Consider the following 17799-nt stretch of genomic DNA (forward strand, 5'->3'; position numbering starts at 1 on the left):
GAACAGTTAAGCAAGTTGAAGATGAATGATCTCTAAAAGGTCTAAAGTTAATGATGACTCATTTCCTTTATATTTTAGGCAAAAAAATATAAATAGTCATTTTTTACATGTTTTAAAATTACAAAAAGGAAAATCTGCCAATGCAAAAGTTTGTGCACCCTGCACGGTTAGTACTTAGTGACATCCCCTTTTGCAAGTATTACAGCTTGTAAACGCTTTTTTTAAGCAGGCAAGAGTCTTTCAATTCTTGTTTGAGGGATTTTCATCCATTCTTCCTTGGAAAATTCATCCAGTTCTGTGAGATTCCTGGGTCGTCTTGCATGCACTTCTATTTTGAGGTCTAGCCACAGATTTTCAATGATGTTCAGATCAGAGGACTGTGAGGGCCATTGTAAAACCTTCAGCTTACGCCTTTTGAGGTAGTCTATTGTGGATTTTGGCATGTGTTTAGGATCATTACCCATTTGTAGAAGCCATCCTCTTTTCAACTTCAGCTTTTTTACAGATGATGTTATGTTTGCATCAAGAATTTGTTGAAATTTCATTGAATCCATTCTTCACTCTACCCATGAAATGTTCCCCATGCCATTGGCTGAAACCCAATACCAAAGCATGATTGATCAACCCCCATTCTTAATGGTTGGCGAGATGTCCTTTTCCTGAAATTCTGTTTAATCCACACATACCTTTTGATCATTGTGTGTTAGTTTTATTTTAACCTCAATGGTCCACAGGACTTGTTTCCAAAATGCAACAGGCTTGTTTAGATGTTCTTTCGCATACTTCTGATGCTGAATTTTATGGTGAGGATTCCGGAGAGGTTTTCCTCTGATGACTCTTTCATGAAGGCCATATTTGTGCAGGTGTCTCTGAACAGTAGAACATTGTACCACAACCCCAGAGACTGTTAAATCTTTCTGAAGGTCTTTTGCAGTCAATTGGGGGTTCTGATTTGCCTCTCTGGCAATCCTACGAGCAGTGCTCTCTGTAATTTTGCTTGGTCTTCCAAACCTTATGTTGACCTCCACTATTCCTGTTAACTGCCATTTCTTAATTACATTTCGAACTTGAAAACACTTTGCTATCTTCTTATAGCCTTCTCCTGCTTTGTGGACTTCCACCATTTTCAGTTTCAGAGTGCTAGGAAGCTGATTAGAAGAACCCATGGCTGTTGGTTTTTGGCACAATGTTAGAGGAGACTGAGTATTTATTATGTAAAAAATGACATTATAAATAATAAATATATATACAGATGCATCTCACTAAATTAGAATATCAGCAAAAAGTTAATTCATTTCAATTTTTCAATACGAAAAGTGAAACTTATGTTATATAGAGTCATTACAAACAGAGTGATCTATTTCAAGTGTTTTTTTCTGTTAATGTTGATGATTATGACTTACAGCCGATGAAAACACAAAAGTCAATATCTCAGTAAATTAAAATAATTAAAAAACACCTGTAAAGGCTGCGTTTAAAAAGGTCCCTTAGTCTGTTTCAGTAGGCTCCACAATCATGGGGAAGACTGCTGACTCGACAGATGTCCCGAAGACAGTCATTGCACACTCCACAAGGTCACAGAGTTCCAATTTTCATTTGGAAATCAAGGTCCCAGAGTCTGGAGGAAGAGTGGAGAGGCCACAATCCAAGCTGCTTGAGGTCTAGTGTGAAGTTTCCACAATCAGTGATGGTTTGGGGAGCCATGTCATCTGCTGGTGTAGGTCCACTGTGTTTTATCAAGACCAAAGTCAGCGCAGCCATCTACCAGGAAATTTTAGAGCACTTCATGCTTCCTTCTGCCGACAAGCTTTTTGGAGATGGAAATTGAATTCTCCAGCAGGACTTGGCACCTGTCCACACTGCCAAAAGTACCAATACTTGGTTTACAAACAACAGTATCACTGTGCTTGATTGGCCAGCAAACTCGCCTGACCTTAACCCCATAGAGAATCTATGGGGCATCATCAAGAGGAAGATGAGAGACACCAGACCCAACTATGCAGACGAGCTGAAGGCTGCCATCAAAGCAATCTGGGCTTCCATAACACCTCAGCAGTGCCACAGGCTGATCGCCTCCATGACACGCCGCATTGATGCAAAAGGAGTCCTGAGCAAATATTGAGTGCATTTACTGAACATACATTTCAGTAGGCCAACATTTCGGATTTTAAAAACATTTTTCAACTGTTGTTATAAAGTATTCTAATTTACTGAGATAATGACTTTTGTGTTTTCATTGGCTGTAATCCATAATCATCAACATTAACAGAAATAAACACTTGAAATATATCACTCTGTTTGTAATGAATGTCACGCTGTCTCTGTATACTGGAGGTAGGGGGCCTAAGCTGACCCTAAGCTGGGGCCCTGACTAGTCCCTCAACCTGGAGGTACTGTTAAAGGTACAGAGGTCCAGGCCGCCAGCGTAACCCCTACCTCCTGAGGATCCCTGCACCTAAGTAATCTAGTCCTGAGAAGGACCCCGATCACAACAAAAGGGGACAAGTAATAATATGCCCACACACAGTACTTAGACGAACGAGACAGTACAAGGGAAAAACCAAAACCACCTTGCATACAACAACTACACAACTACAACAGAGGGAACACCAACGGGAAAGGAGATAAATGATAAAGCGAGGAAGGGAAAAAACACTCCAAATACACTTATCTCAGAAACTCCAAACACCACGATCCGCTCTGTTAGTCTGAATGAAATGCTTTCACCGACACTTCCCAAACAGACCAGCAGGCATTTGAAGGAGTCTCACTACAGCAGTATTGATTGCAGCTGGGCGAGGCTGGACCTCGTCTAGCACAGAGAGAGAGAGAATTAACTCCCTCACTGCCGAAAAACACAAAGCACCAACAAGTCAGCTGCGAGAAGTCAGGCTGTGTACTCGTGACGATCTTCGTGGCGACACACCCGTGACAATACCCCCCCTTCTACGAGGGGCCTCCGGACCCTCAGGGCCAGGTTTATCCGGGTGAGTCGTGTGGAAGGCCCGAACTAATCGGTCTGCGTTAATATCCGACGCAGGAACCCACATCCTCTCCTCAGGACCATACCCTTTCCAATGAACCAGGTACTGAAGGGACCGGCGATTAAAGCGTGAATCGATGACCCTCGATACCTGGAACTCCAAGTTACCATTGACCACCACTGGAGGGGGAGGTAAAGGTGACGGTACCACCGGCGCCACATACCTCTTAAGCAACGATCTGTGGAACACGTTGTGAATTTTAAACGTAGGGGGGAGGTCAAGACGGAATGCCACCGGATTAATAATAGAACTGATTCTGTACGTCCCGATGAACCTGGGACCCAGTTTCCAGGAGGGAACCTTAAGTTTAATATTCCTGGTAGACAACCATACCCGATCGTTCACACTTAGGTCCGGACCAGACACTCTCCTCCTATCAGCCATACGTTTGTATCGGTTCCCCATAGTATTCAGATTCTTCAGCACCCCTCTCCATACTGAAGCGAGTGATGAGGAAAATCGTTCCTCCTCAGGAACCCCCGAAGAGCCCCCCCTACTGAAAGTACAAAACTGGGGGTGAAAACCATATGCCCCAAAAAACGGGGACTTACCAGTGGACTCGCTCCGCCTATTATTAAGAGCAAACTCTGCCAGAGGTAATAAAGAAGCCCAGTCCTCCTGGTTCTCTGACACAAAACACCGGAGATATGTCTCCAAGCTCTGGTTCATACGTTCCGTCTGACCATTGGTCTGAGGATGAAAAGCCGATGAGAATGACAAATGCATCCCCCGCCGTGCACAAAACGCCTTCCAGAACTTGGACACAAACTGAGACCCCCGATCAGACACCACCTCGGAGGGTACCCCGTGAAGCCTCACAATCTCCCCAATGAACACCTGCGCAAGAGTTTTAGCATTAGGGAGAGCCGGAAGAGCGATAAAATGTGCCATCTTGCTGAACCTGTCCACTACAACGAGTATGACCGTTTTACCCGAAGACGGATGGAGGTCCGTAATAAAGTCCATAGACAGATGAGTCCAAGGACGCTCCGGGATCTTCAAAGGTAAGAGGGCCCCAGACGGACGGGTATGTGAGGTCTTAGAGCGCGCACAAACCCCACAGGACGCGACAAAAGTTACCACCTCCTTATGTAAGTTAGGCCACCAAAACCGACGCGAGAGGAGATCCACAGTTGCTTTACTCCCCGGGTGTCCTGCAAAAACTGAGTTATGGTGTGCCTCGATCACCTTTTGTCGCAACTGATCTGGAACAAACAGTCTCCCCGGAGGTCCAACAGGGGCGTCCCCCTGAGCCTCCAATACCTCCTCCTCCAGCTCAAAGCATACTGCCGAAACCACCACCCCCTCCTGAAGGATAGGAATCGGGTCGTCCGTATTCCCGGCCCCAGGGAAACTACGAGATAAGGCATCCGCCTTTACATTTTTTGACCCAGGACGATATGTAACGACAAAATTAAACCTGGTAAAAAACAATGACCACCTAGCTTGTCTGGGATTCAGACGTTTCGCGGACTCCAGATATAGCAGGTTCTTGTGATCAGTGATGACGGTGACCGGATGGACTGCCCCCTCCAAAAAATGGCGCCACTCCTCAAAAGCTAACTTAATGGCCAAGAGTTCCCTATTGCCGACATCGTAATTCCTCTCAGCGGACGACAATTTTTTAGAGAAAAAGGCGCACGGATGCCACTTACCAGGGGACGAACCCTGTGACAATACTGCTCCCACCCCTACCTCGGAAGCGTCTACCTCTACAATGAATGGCTGTGAGGCATCAGGTTGAATGAGTATGGGTGCCGAGGCAAAACATTTTTTCAAGGAGGAGAATGCTTGACAAGCCTTGTCAGACCACCTAGAAAAATCCGTCCCCTTTTTAGTCATGTCTGTGAGAGGCTTAACCATGGACGAGAAATTCCGAATGAACTTCCGGTAATAATTAGCAAACCCCAGGAAACGTTGTAGTGCCTTAAGATTCTCTGGCCGATCCCACTCAAGAACTGCCCGCACTTTCCCAGGGTCCATACGAAAACCGGACGCTGAAACCAGGAAGCCTAAAAACTGGAGTTCCTGTACGGCGAACACACACTTTTCCCATTTGGCATACAGTTTATTATCCCGCAAGATCTGTAACACCTGCCTAACGTGCTCCTGATGAGACACCAGATCCGGCGAGTAAATTAAGATATCATCCAGATATATGACAACAAACTGTCCCACCAGGCGGCGAAAAATGTCATTAACAAAGTGTTGGAACACCGCCGGGGCATTAGTCAGACCGAATGGCATGACAAGGTTCTCATAATGCCCCTCCGGAGTGTTAAACGCCGTCTTCCACTCATCCCCCTCCTTCATCCTAATCAGATTGTACGCCCCCCTGAGATCCAACTTAGAGAACCATTTGGCGCCCACGATCTGATTAAAGAGATCGGGAATAAGTGGGAGCGGATACGGATCTCGGACCGTAATCCGATTAAGTTCACGGAAATCCAGGCAAGGGCGTAGGCCTCCATCTTTCTTCTTAACAAAGAAGAACCCCGCAGCCACCGGTGAAGATGAAGGTCTAATATGCCCCTTAGCCAGACTTTCTGAAATATAATCCTTCATGGCCTGCCTCTCAGGACCAGAAAGGTTATACAACCTAGCTTTAGGTAACTTGGCCTCAGGGAGCAGTTTTACAGAACAGTCATACTCGCGATGAGGAGGTAGTTCCTGACACCCTTTCTCCGAGAATACATCCTCAAAGTCCGCCAGAAATGGAGGTAAGACCCAAGGAGTAACCGCACCGATGACCGTGTTCATGCAGTTTTTATTACAGAATTTACTCCATTGGCTTATCTCTCTGGTTTGCCAATTAATAACCGGGTTATGCTTAGCTAACCAAGGAAGGCCCAACACTATAGGAGTGGGAAGACCCTCCAACACGTAGCAAGACAACAGTTCTTTATGTATCGCCCCCACTTGAAGTTTTACGTCATGCACAGCTTGCAAAAAACTTCCCTGACCGAGAGGCCTGGCATCGATCGAGAATATGGGGATAGGTTTAGCCAACTCACTCAATCGCATACCTTGAACCCGGGCAAACCGAGCATCAACCAGATTAGCCCCTGCCCCACTATCCAGAAGAACAGATATCCTCTCAGTTCTCGTACCCACCACCACCTCCGCCGGTACGAGAAACTGAGACGAACCTAGGGACGAAATACCTACTCCCAGATTGCCGTCCACTACACAACCTGGGATCAACAGTTTTCCGACGACTCTTCACTCTGCAAGGGACGGGATGGACACCCCCCAATAAAATGTCCCTTTCTCCCGCAGAAGAAACACCTTCCTGTCTTATGGCGCACCACCGGTCCCCTCCCCCGAAATGATGTCCCTCCTAATTGCATAGGCTCCTCTGGACTGACCAGGGGAACCACCATATGAGGGGACCTTGTAGGAGGTGGAGTCATCACAGGGGGTAGAGTTATCCCGCACCTCTCCCGAAGCCGTCTGTCAACGCGAATAGCAAGGGCCATAGCGGCTTCCAGTGACGCGGGAGAGTCATACTGTGCCAACACATCCTGTAATTTGTCGGATAAACCATGACAAAACTGGCTCCTAAGAGCCGGGTCATTCCACTGGGTGTCCGTGGCCCACCTACGGAACTCCGAACAGAATTCCTCCGCCGGACGATCTCCCTGCTGGATCCTACGTAACTTAGACTCAGCAAGGGAGATCCGATCTGGGTCATCATATACGAGTCCCAGAGCAGCGAAAAACCTATCCACTGACTGGAGAGCCGGGGAGCCCGGGGGAAGAGAGAACGCCCAAGATTGTGGGTCCCCTTGTAGGAGCGAGATGACAATTCCCACCCTTTGTTCTTCACTCCCCGATGACCGAGGCCGCAGCCGAAAGTACAACTTGCATGCCTCCCGGAAAACAAAAAACTTGTCCCGCCCCCCAGTGAACCTGTCAGGGAGAGCTACTTTAGGTTCTGGTCCGGCTTGCTCCTGAGGATGCAAAACCTTGGACCTAACGTCCGCCAGCTCCATGGACAAACTCTGCAACTGCCGAGCTAGACCGGCTACTGGATCCATGGTAGCTGGAGAAAAACAAACTAAGTGGGTCGGTGAAAATGTCACGCTGTCTCTGTATACTGGAGGTAGGGGGCCTAAGCTGACCCTAAGCTGGGGCCCTGACTAGTCCCTCAACCTGGAGGTACTGTTAAAGGTACAGAGGTCCAGGCCGCCAGCGTAACCCCTACCTCCTGAGGATCCCTGCACCTAAGTAATCTAGTCCTGAGAAGGACCCCGATCACAACAAAAGGGGACAAGTAATAATATGCCCACACACAGTACTTAGACGAACGAGACAGTACAAGGGAAAAACCAAAACCACCTTGCATACAACAACTACACAACTACAACAGAGGGAACACCAACGGGAAAGGAGATAAATGATAAAGCGAGGAAGGGAAAAAACACTCCAAATACACTTATCTCAGAAACTCCAAACACCACGATCCGCTCTGTTAGTCTGAATGAAATGCTTTCACCGACACTTCCCAAACAGACCAGCAGGCATTTGAAGGAGTCTCACTACAGCAGTATTGATTGCAGCTGGGCGAGGCTGGACCTCGTCTAGCACAGAGAGAGAGAGAATTAACTCCCTCACTGCCGAAAAACACAAAGCACCAACAAGTCAGCTGCGAGAAGTCAGGCTGTGTACTCGTGACGATCTTCGTGGCGACACACCCGTGACAATGACTCTATACAATATATGAGTTTCACTTTTTGTATTGAAGAACTGAAATAAATTAACTTTTTGATGATATTCTAATTTAGTGAGATGCACCTATATGTATATATATATAATATAATTTTTTTTGCCTGAAATACAAAGGAAATGTGTTATCCTTAACTTTAGGCCTATTAGAGATCATTTCATCTTCATCTTGCTTAACTGATCACAATAACAGTCATTTTGACCAGGGGTGCCCAAACATTTACATGCTACTGTATCTCATGCAACTCAGAAACCATCAAGTCAGAATTTGTTTTGGGTATTTGAAAATGTGTTCTCTAATACAGACAATACCTTCCCGAAATACAGATATTTATTTTTCTTTAAATGTATATTTTTAAAAAAATCCTGCTTCTATAAGAATTAAGAGGGTAAGTAGCAGCCAGGTGCTGTTGCTAAAATGCCCCAGATTTAATTGTTTATCATCAAGTGTGACAACCTCTATAAAAGCAGAAGTTTTGGCAATTCCCTGATCGAAAACTTTCAGACATGTGTTGACATAATGCCAAGGAGGAAAGACATTCGGAATGATCTTAGAGGAAGAAATGTTGCGCCCATCAATCTGGCAAGAGTTACATGGCCATTTCCAATCAATTTGGAGTTCATCAGTCTGCAATGAGAAAGATTATTCACAACTGGAAAAGTTTCAAAACAGTTGATAATCTTCCTAGGAGTGGAATGTCCCAGAAAATTCACTTCAAGGTCAGATCGTGTAATGCTCAGAGAAATTGCCAAAAAACCCAAGGTTTTCAATTGTGAATGTCCGAGCAAATTCACTCCAAGGTCAGATCGTGCAATGCTCAGAGAAATTGCCAAAAAAAACCAAGGGTTTCAATTCAGGCTCTAAAGGCCTCAGTTTGTATGTTAAATGAATGACTGTACAGTTAGAAAAATACTGAATATGTATGGCTTGTTTGAAATGGTTGCCAGGAGAAAACCTCTTTTTATGAAAAAAATCACGTCCGTACAGCTAAAGTTTGCAAAGTTGAATTTGAACAAACCAAAAATCTTCTGGAACAATGTCCTTTTGGACAGGTGTGACCACAATGGAGATGTTAGGTCATAATGCCACCTGAGCCACATTTGGTGAAAACCAAAGACAGAATATCACCACAAATACCTCATGCTAACTGTGAGACACACTGGTGGAGTGATGATTTGGGCTTGTTTTGCAGCCACATGACTTGGACACCTTGGAATAATTGGGTTATCCATGAGCTACTCTGTACACCAAAGTATTCTAGAATCCAGTGTGAGGCCATCTATCCAAAAGCTAAAGCTTGGCCGAATCTGGGGCATGCAACAGGACAATGATCCCAAGAACACCAGCAAACTTACATCAGAACAGATGAAGAAGTACAGAATCAAGGTGTTAAAACGTCACAGTCCAGACCTCAACCCAATTGAAATGCTCTATCAGTACCTTAACAGACCTGTGCATACACAAATAGCCACAAAACCTAATGAACTTAAGCAACTTTATAAAGAAGAGTGGGTTAAAATTCCTCCAGAACATTGTGATAGACTGATAGTCATACAGAGAGCCATTACTTCAAGTTATTGCTGCTAATGGTGGTTCCATAAGCTGTTGATTCATGGGATGTACTTGATTTTTCACACAATTCTGCATTTTGGATTAGTTTTTGTTAAATATATAAATAATGACAATGTAATTTGTCATGTACTGTTGTAAATCTGGGGTTGGGCTTATCAAATTTTATGACCATATGAGGACTAGATGTTTTTTTTAAGTCCTGATACAATATATCTAAGCTTTTTCTTTTCTTTTCTGGATAGATTGCAGCTATAATAGCACAAAATGTATTCTCTTTGTAATAATATGTATGGAAGGCCCAGACCACATGACTTTTTCTTTTTTTTAGTTGTTTAACCCCTTTCTGACCTGAGACCTATCAATACGTTCCTGTGGCCTGGTACTTAGCGACCTGGGACGTATGGATACATCCAGGCAATTTTGCGCGCACAGAGGCTGTGCACGTGCGATCGCCGCCGGGTGTCAGCTGATTCTTGCAGCTCACACCCGGCGTTCAGTGCAAGGAGCGGTGTCCGCACCGCTCCCGGCACTTTAGCCCCCTTAATTCTTAGCGAGCAGAGAGACAGGAGCCCCTCTGCTCTTGGATCAGAGACCCCGTGACATCATCACGGGGTCCCGATTATTGCCCTGGTGGCCCAGTGTCTTCATGACGACATCCGTGTCACCAGGCACTAGCAATTTAATTAGATCATGCGCAGTGCATGATCTAACTAACTTGCGTCTGCAGAGTGGACAGCTATAAGGCATAGCAGTGATCCTGCATTGCTATGCCTTATAACAGAGATCAGACTGCAGAAAGTGAGAGCCCCATAATGGGACAAAGTAAAAAAGTGAAAAAGAAAACTGAAACAAAGTTGTAAAAATATTTTTTAAAAGATCATAAAGTAATAAAAAAAAGTGTGTATGTATGTATGTATGTGTGTGTGTGTGTGTGTGTGTGTGTGTGTGTGTGTGTGTGTATATATATATATATATATATATATATATATATATATATATATATATATATATATATACAGTGCCTACAAGTAGTATTCAACCCCCTGCAGATTTAGCTGGTTGACACATGCGGAATTAACTTGGCATTGTGACATTTGTACTGTAGATCAGCCTGGACGTGGGAAATGCACTGCAGCAAATTTTTTTTTTTTTTTTGTTTGGTTTTGTTTTTTAAAACGTTAAAAGTTAATTTAGAGTGTCATTTATTATTCAACCCCTCAAACCACAAGAATTCTGTTTGGTCCCCCTAAAGTATTAAGAAGTAGTTCAGGCACCAAGAATAATGAGCTTCACATGTGTGGATTAAAGATCTCTTTTGCCAGCCTTTTCTGACTATTTAAGACCCTCCCCAAACTTGTGAACAGCACTCAGACATGGTCAACATGGGAAAGACAAAGGAGCATTCCAAGGCCATCAGAGACAAGATCGTGGAGGGTCACAAGGCTGGCAAGGGGTACAAAACCCTTTCCATGGAGTTGAGCCTACCTGTCTCCACTGTTGGGAGCATCATCCGTAAGTGGAAGGCTTATGGAACTACTGTTAGCATTCCACGGCCTGGACAGCCTTTGAAAGTGTCCTCCCGTGCCGAGGCCAGGCTTGTCCGAAGAGTCAAGGCTAACCCAAGGACAACAAGGAAGGAGCTCCGGGAAGATCTCATGGCAGTGGGGACATTGGTTTCAGTCAATACCATAAGTAACGTACTCCACCGCAATGGTCTCCCTTCCAGACGAGCCCGTAAGGTACCTTTACTTTCAAAGCGTCATGTCAAGGCTCGTCTACAGTTTGCTCATGATCACTTGGAGGACTCTGAGACAGACTGGTTCAAGGTTCTATGGTCTGATGAGACCAAGATCGAGATCTTTGGTGCCAACCACACACGTGACGTTTGGAGACTGGATGGCACTGCATACGACCCCAAGAATACCATCCCTACAGTCAAGCATGGTGGTGACAGCATCATGCTGTGGGGCTGTTTCTCTGCCAAGGGGCCTGGCCATCTGGTCCGCATCCATGGGAAGATGGATAGCACGGCCTACCTGGAGATTTTGGCCAAGAACCTCCGCTCCTCCATCAAAGATCTTAAGATGGGTCGTAATTTCATCTTCCAACAAGACAACGACCCAAAGCACACAGCCAAGAAAACCAAGGCCTGGTTCAAGAGGGAAAAAGTCAAGGTGTTGGAGTGGCCTAGTCAGTCTCCTGACCTTAACCCAATTGAAAACTTGTGGAAGGAGCTCAAGAATAAAGTCCACCCAAAGAACCTAGATAACTTGGAGAAGATCTGCATGGAGGAGTGGGCCAAGATAACTCCACAGACCTGTGCCGGCCTGATCAGGTCTTATAAAAGACGATTATTAGCTGTAATTGCAAACAAGGGTTATTCCACAAAATATTAAACATAGGGGTTGTATAATAATTGACCCACACTTTTATGTTTAAAATTTAATAAAATTCAACTGAGCAACATAACTTTTTGGTTTGTAAGATTTATGCTTCTGTTCATAAAACCTACTCTCGTTTGCAGTTTGAAGGCTCTAACTTATTTGCATGTTATCAAACCAGCTAAATCTGCAGGGGGTTGAATACTACTTGTAGGCACTGTGTGTGTGTATATATATATATATATATATATATATTATACAGTACAGACCAAAAGTTTGGACACACCTTCTCATTTAAAGATTTTTCTGTATTTTCATGACTATGAAAATTGTACATTCACTCTGAAGGCATCAAAAGTATGAATTAACACATGTGGAATTATATACTTAAAAAAAAAGTGTGAAACAACTGAAAATGTCTTATATTCTAGGTTCTTCAAAGTAGCCACCTTTTGCTTTGATGACTGCTTTGCACACTCTTGGCATTCTCTTGATGAGCTTCAAGAGGTAGTCACCGGAAATGGTCTTCCAACAATCTTGAAGGAGTTCCCAGAGATGCTTAGCACTTGTTTGCCCTTTTGCCTTCACTCTGCGGTCCAGTTCACCCCAAACCATCTTGATTGGGTTCAGGTCTGGTGACTGTGGAGGCCAGGTCATCTGGCGTAGCACCCAGTCACTCTCCTTCTTGGTCAAATAGCCCTTACACAGCCTGGAGGTGTGTTTGGGGTCATTATCTTGTTGAAAAAGAAATGATGGTCCAACTAAACGTAAACCGGATGGAATAACATGCCGCTGCAAGATGCTGTGGTAGCCATGCTGGTTCAGAATGCCTTCAATTTTGAATAAATCCTCAACAGTGTCACCAGCAAAGCACCCCCACACCATCACACCTCCTCCTTCATACTTCACAATGGGAACCAGGCATGTAGAGTCCATCCGTTCACCTTTTCAGTGTCACACAAAGACACGGTGGTTGGAACCAAAGATCTCAAATTCGGACTCATCAGACCAAAGCACAGATTTCCACTGGTCTAATGTCCATTCCTTGTGTTCTTTAGCCCAAACAAGTCTCTTCTGCTTGTTGCCTGTCCTTAGCAGTGGTTTCCTAGCAGTTATTTTACCATGAAGGCCTGTTGCACAAAGTCTCCTCTTAGTTTTTGTAGAGATGTGTCTGCTGCTAGAACTCTGTGTGGCATTGACCTGAGCTGCTGTTAACCTGCGATTTCTGAGGCTGGTGACTCGGATAATCTTTAAATGAGAAGGTGTGTCCAAACTTTTGGTCATTACTAATATATATATACATGGACTGCTCAAAAAAATAAACGGAACACTTAAACAACAGAATATAACTCCAAGTAAATTAAATCAAACTTCTGTGAAATCAAGCTGTCCACTTAGGAAACAACACTGGTTGACTATCAATTTCACATGCCATCGTGCAAATGGAATAGACAATAGATGGAAATTATTGGCAATTATCAAGACACCCTCAATAAAGGAGTGGTTCTGCAGTTGGGGACCACAGACCACAACTCAGTACCAATGCTTTCTGGCTGATGTTTTGGTCACTTTTGAATGTTGGTTGTGCTTTCACACTCGTGGTAGCATGAGACGAACTCTACAACCCACAGAAGTTGCTCAAGTAGTGCAGCTCATCCAGGATGGCACATCAATGCGAGCTGTGGCAAGAAGGTTTGCTGTGTTTGTCAGCATAGTGTCCAGAGGCTGGAGGTGCTACCAGGAGAGAGGCAAGTACACCAGGAGACGTGGAAGGGGCCGTAGGAGGGCAACATGCCAGCAGCAAAATGACCTCCAGCAGGCCACAAATGTGCATGTGTCTGCACAAACGGTTAGAAACCGACTCCATGAGGGTGGTATGAGGGCCCGACGTCCACAGATGGGGGTTGTGCTCACAGCCCAACACCGTGCAGGACGCTTGGCATTTGCCACAGAACACCAGGATTGGCAAAGTCACCTCTGGCGCCCTGTGCTCTTTGCAGATGAAAGCACGTTCACACTGAGCGGATGTGACAGACGTGACAGAGTCTGGAGACGCCGTGGAGAGCGATCTGCTGCCTGCAACATCCTTCAGCATGACCGGTTTGGCAGTGGGTCAGTAATGGTGTGGGGTGGCATTTCTTTGGAGGGCCGCACAGCCCTCCATGTGCTGCCATTAGGTACCGAGATGAGATCCTCAGAGCCCTTGTGAGACCATATGCTTGTGCGGTTGGCCCTGGGTTCCTCCTAATGCAGGAAAATGCCAGACCTCATGTGGCTGGAGTCTGTCAGCAGTTCCTGCAAGATGTATATATTGTACCCATAAATAAATATTATTCTGAAAAAACCATACACAATAAAAGTACACATATTTGGTATCGCCGCGTTCGGAACGACCCAACCTGTAAAACTGTTCCACTAGTTAACCCCTTTAGTGAACATTGTAAAAAAAAAATTAGGAAAATACTTTGCTTTATAATCATACCACTGAACAAAAAGTGGAATAAAATGCGATCAAAAAGACTAAAGTAAATAAAAATGGTACCTCTGAAAACGTCATCTTGTCCCTCAAAACACAAGCTGCCATACAGCTCCATCAGCCGAAAAATAAAAAAGTTGTAGAGCTTTAGAATAAAGCTACAAAATAGTTTTTTCCCCTTCTCCCATGACAGCACCACCTGAGAGAGGGTATCTGCCCACCAAGGAGAGGAACCTACTGAATAAAAAGGCAGTACCTCTCTTCCGCTTCAGTTTTGGTTCCTGTCCTTGACGGGAGCCTCTCTAGGTGGTGCCTCGTCTACCTGTTTGTGGGATCTGGAGTTTGATACCGGGACTGAGGCGGCCTGGAGGCCGTGAAGAAGCAGCAGATGGGTCCTCTGTTCCCAGCCCCATCTTGCTGGTACCTGGGTCTGCATGTGGAGGGGGGGGCGCCTTCCGGGGTCCTCTCCCGTGTGCGCTGGGTCCTGCGGCCGGGTCTGCGCACGCACGGTGGCCGTGGCTGGGCGCGCCAGCAGGCAGGCAGGTCTTCTGGGCTGCGCACATGCAGGGTCGCGTCGCGCCCAGTGACGTAGCGCGCCGGAAGTCCGGGCTGTGCACGCGCGAGGTCATGTCGCGCCCTAGCACGAGTGCGCCGGAAGCCCAGGTTTAAGCTTGCGTGGGGTGTGATTTCCAGGGACATCTCCGTTTGCAAGCGTGCTGGGAGCCGCTGGGTCTGTGCACGCGCAGGAGGAATCCTGGGGCGTAGCGCGCCAGCTGGCATGTAAAAAAAATAAATAAAGTGAATGTATATTTTAGTGTAATATATAATAATAAAAAAAAAAAAAAGAAGTATAAGATAAAATTAAATGACAGAAAGAGAGGGCACACTGCTGCCGGAAGGGGAGGGGCCCAAAGGAGGTGGAGCCCCCTTATGCTTTAAAAGGATGGGAAGCAGTCAAGATGGCGGTGTCTGCATCCCCGTCATCATGAGTGAGGAGCCGCAGTCACCTGGGCAGCAGCTGTCACCACCGCAGGAGGAACAGCAGCAGCCACAGGTGCCTAAGCAGCGTAAACAGCTTAAGCAAAATGTGAGACAACCGGAGCAACCGGTGTCTTCCCATCATGAATGCCTCAGCAGTGGGGCTCATACGAGTGCCGGCAGAACCAGTCAGAAGAAGTCTCGTGAATCCACCTCCGCCAGATGGGAGCATTCATGTGAACGGCATCCACCATCTCCGGTACCCTAGTCTGAACGGCAGTGTGGTGAGTGATCTTCGTGAAAGTTCACCTTAGTAATGTGCTCTTCTCTGTTTTTTATCTTTTCTCTCCTTTCATTTCTTTCTGGTTGTTAGGAACCAAAAAAGAGTAGTTCCAAGAATAAGAATAAAGAGTGTGCATTATGTAAAGTTAGCCTTCTGTTACTCTCGCGCCCGGACTGACTGGCGTGAGCGTGATTAGTGATCCCACTGTACCATGAACCGAGGAGTACCTAGAGGGGCGGTACTATGTATCAACCCGATCCAAGGTCGCACGGCGGCTTAGTCGACTCCATGGACCAAGGAGGAACCGAGCAGAGGGACCAGGTGCGACTCCAGGTCAGACCCCAGTCACAGTTGTTGGATAGGGTCCAGTACAGACTGGGAGACAGGTACAGAGCCGCAGATGCGGTAGACAAGCAGAGTAAAGCGAAACCGCCGGAGCGGAGGACAAGGCAGAGCAGAGAGGAACTGCTGGTGCCGTGAGCAAGCAGAGCGGAGCGAAAACCGCACGTGCGGTGGGCACGGCAGAGCAGAGCGGAACCGCCGGGGCAGTGGACAAGGCAGAGCAGAGAGAAACCGCAGGTGCGGTGGACAAGGCAGAGCGGAACCGCTCGAGCGGTGGGTAAGTCAGAGCAGAGAGAAGCCGCCGGAGCGGTGGGTAAGTCAGAGCAGAGAGAAGCCGCAGGTGCGGTGGACAAGGCACAGCAGAGTGGAACTGCTGGAGCGGTGGGCAAGGCAGAGCAGAGAGAAGCCGCCGGAGCGGTGGGCAAGGCAGAGCAGAGAGAAGCCTCCGGAGCTGTGGGCAAGGCAGAGCAGAGAGAAACCGCCGGCGCGGTGAGCAAGGCAGAGCAGAGAGAAACCGCCGGAGCGGTGGGCAAGACAGAGAGGACAGGGCTCTGTTCACATGGAACAGACTGGAAAATACAGGAAGATAGGGAGGAAGGGAAAAGGGACAAGCAGAACCAGATACACACAAGGTACTTCCTATGAAATAGCGAGTGGACACAAAACTCACAAACAGAAGTACAGAGACAACAAGTTGGAGTTAGGTGCAGGTTCAGATACTGCAGGAAAAGGGAAGGTACGGACATAGAGACAAACAGATAACAGGCTAGGATACAGTTCAGTCTGGAACTGCTACTGCAAAGAGATACAAGAACAGGCCTGGGTATACAGCCCCCAGAGATGGCGGAAACGGACAAAAATGCACAGATAACAGGTCTGGGTATGCAGCCCCCAGAGATGGTGGAACAGACAAGAAGACACAGAACTGGACCTGGCAACTTCAGAGTCAAGGAGCACACTGAATGTTAGTGTTTCTCAGGCACATCCTACTGGGTGGAGGGGGTTTAAATATCCAGAGACTCACAGCAATAGGCTGGAGACGCATTAAGGGTATGCCCGCAGCAGCTATAAGAATCAGGAAGTAACCGGGCTGCCGCCCTAAGCAGTCAGTCAAGAGAAATGCACATAGCATTAACTGGAGCAGGGATTGCAGACTGGACTGACAGGTAAGATTGCGGTCTTGCATAGTGGGAGGTGGTGCACTATGCAAGCACGCCGCCAGGGATGTAACACCTTCCCAGCTCCTACTCTAAGAAACTTTGCTCTGATTGTATCCAGAAAACTATAGCAGAGGAGTCCCCTAGTTTTTCTATGGATTTAAAAACCTTAATCCAGACGGAGATCAGGGATTCCTTAAAGAACTTGACCTCTCGTAAGAGTAGGAAGCAGAAACGGGTTTCCTCGGACTCAGAGGAATCTGTAGAGTCCCGTTTCACGAGGGAATATCCTTCCCCCTCTGACCTCTCTTCATCGTCTTCATCAGAGTCTTCGGATGATGATAGAGGGGGTAGGCCATGTTTTTCGGTGGAAAATACTGAAAGATTGGTCAAGGCTATTAGAGTGACTATGGGTATTGGCGATGCCAAAGCTCCCAAAACAGTTCAGGACGTCATGTTCGGGGGCTTAGATCATAAGAGGAGACGCACATTCCCAGTTAACGAGAGGATCAAAACTCTTATAGATAGGGAATGGAAAAAAACAGAGAGGAAAGGCCAGCTGCCTTCTTCTTTTAAGCCGAGATACCCTTTTGAAGAGGAGTAATCAGCTAAGTGGGACAAAACCCCTAAAATTGATGTGGCCATTGCGAAGTCCTCGAAAAGATCTACACTGCCCTTTGAGTGTTTGGGGACCCTAATGATCCGCTTGATAAGAAGATGGAGCCTTTTCTAAAACAGGCCTGGGAGTCCTCAGCAGGGGCTCTGAAACCGGCAGTGGTAGCCACCTGCACCACCAGGTCTATGATGATCTATGAGGACCAGATCAAAGGGAATGTC

At 46.4% G+C, this 17799-nt stretch overlaps 1 protein-coding gene across 3 annotated transcripts in view; it reads left to right on the forward strand.

Moving 5' to 3' along the window:
* The window catches only part of ELP4 (elongator acetyltransferase complex subunit 4), a 442046-nt gene that overhangs the window by 116093 nt on the left and 308154 nt on the right, over positions 1-17799 (forward strand). The gene's annotated exons all lie outside the window — the stretch shown is intronic.

The sequence above is a fragment of the Phyllobates terribilis genome, unplaced genomic scaffold (genome assembly GCF_046119375.1).
Source record: "Phyllobates terribilis strain yellow unplaced genomic scaffold, ASM4611937v1 Scaffold_13__5_contigs__length_258822181, whole genome shotgun sequence".
Lineage (NCBI taxonomy): Eukaryota > Metazoa > Chordata > Amphibia > Anura > Dendrobatidae > Phyllobates > Phyllobates terribilis.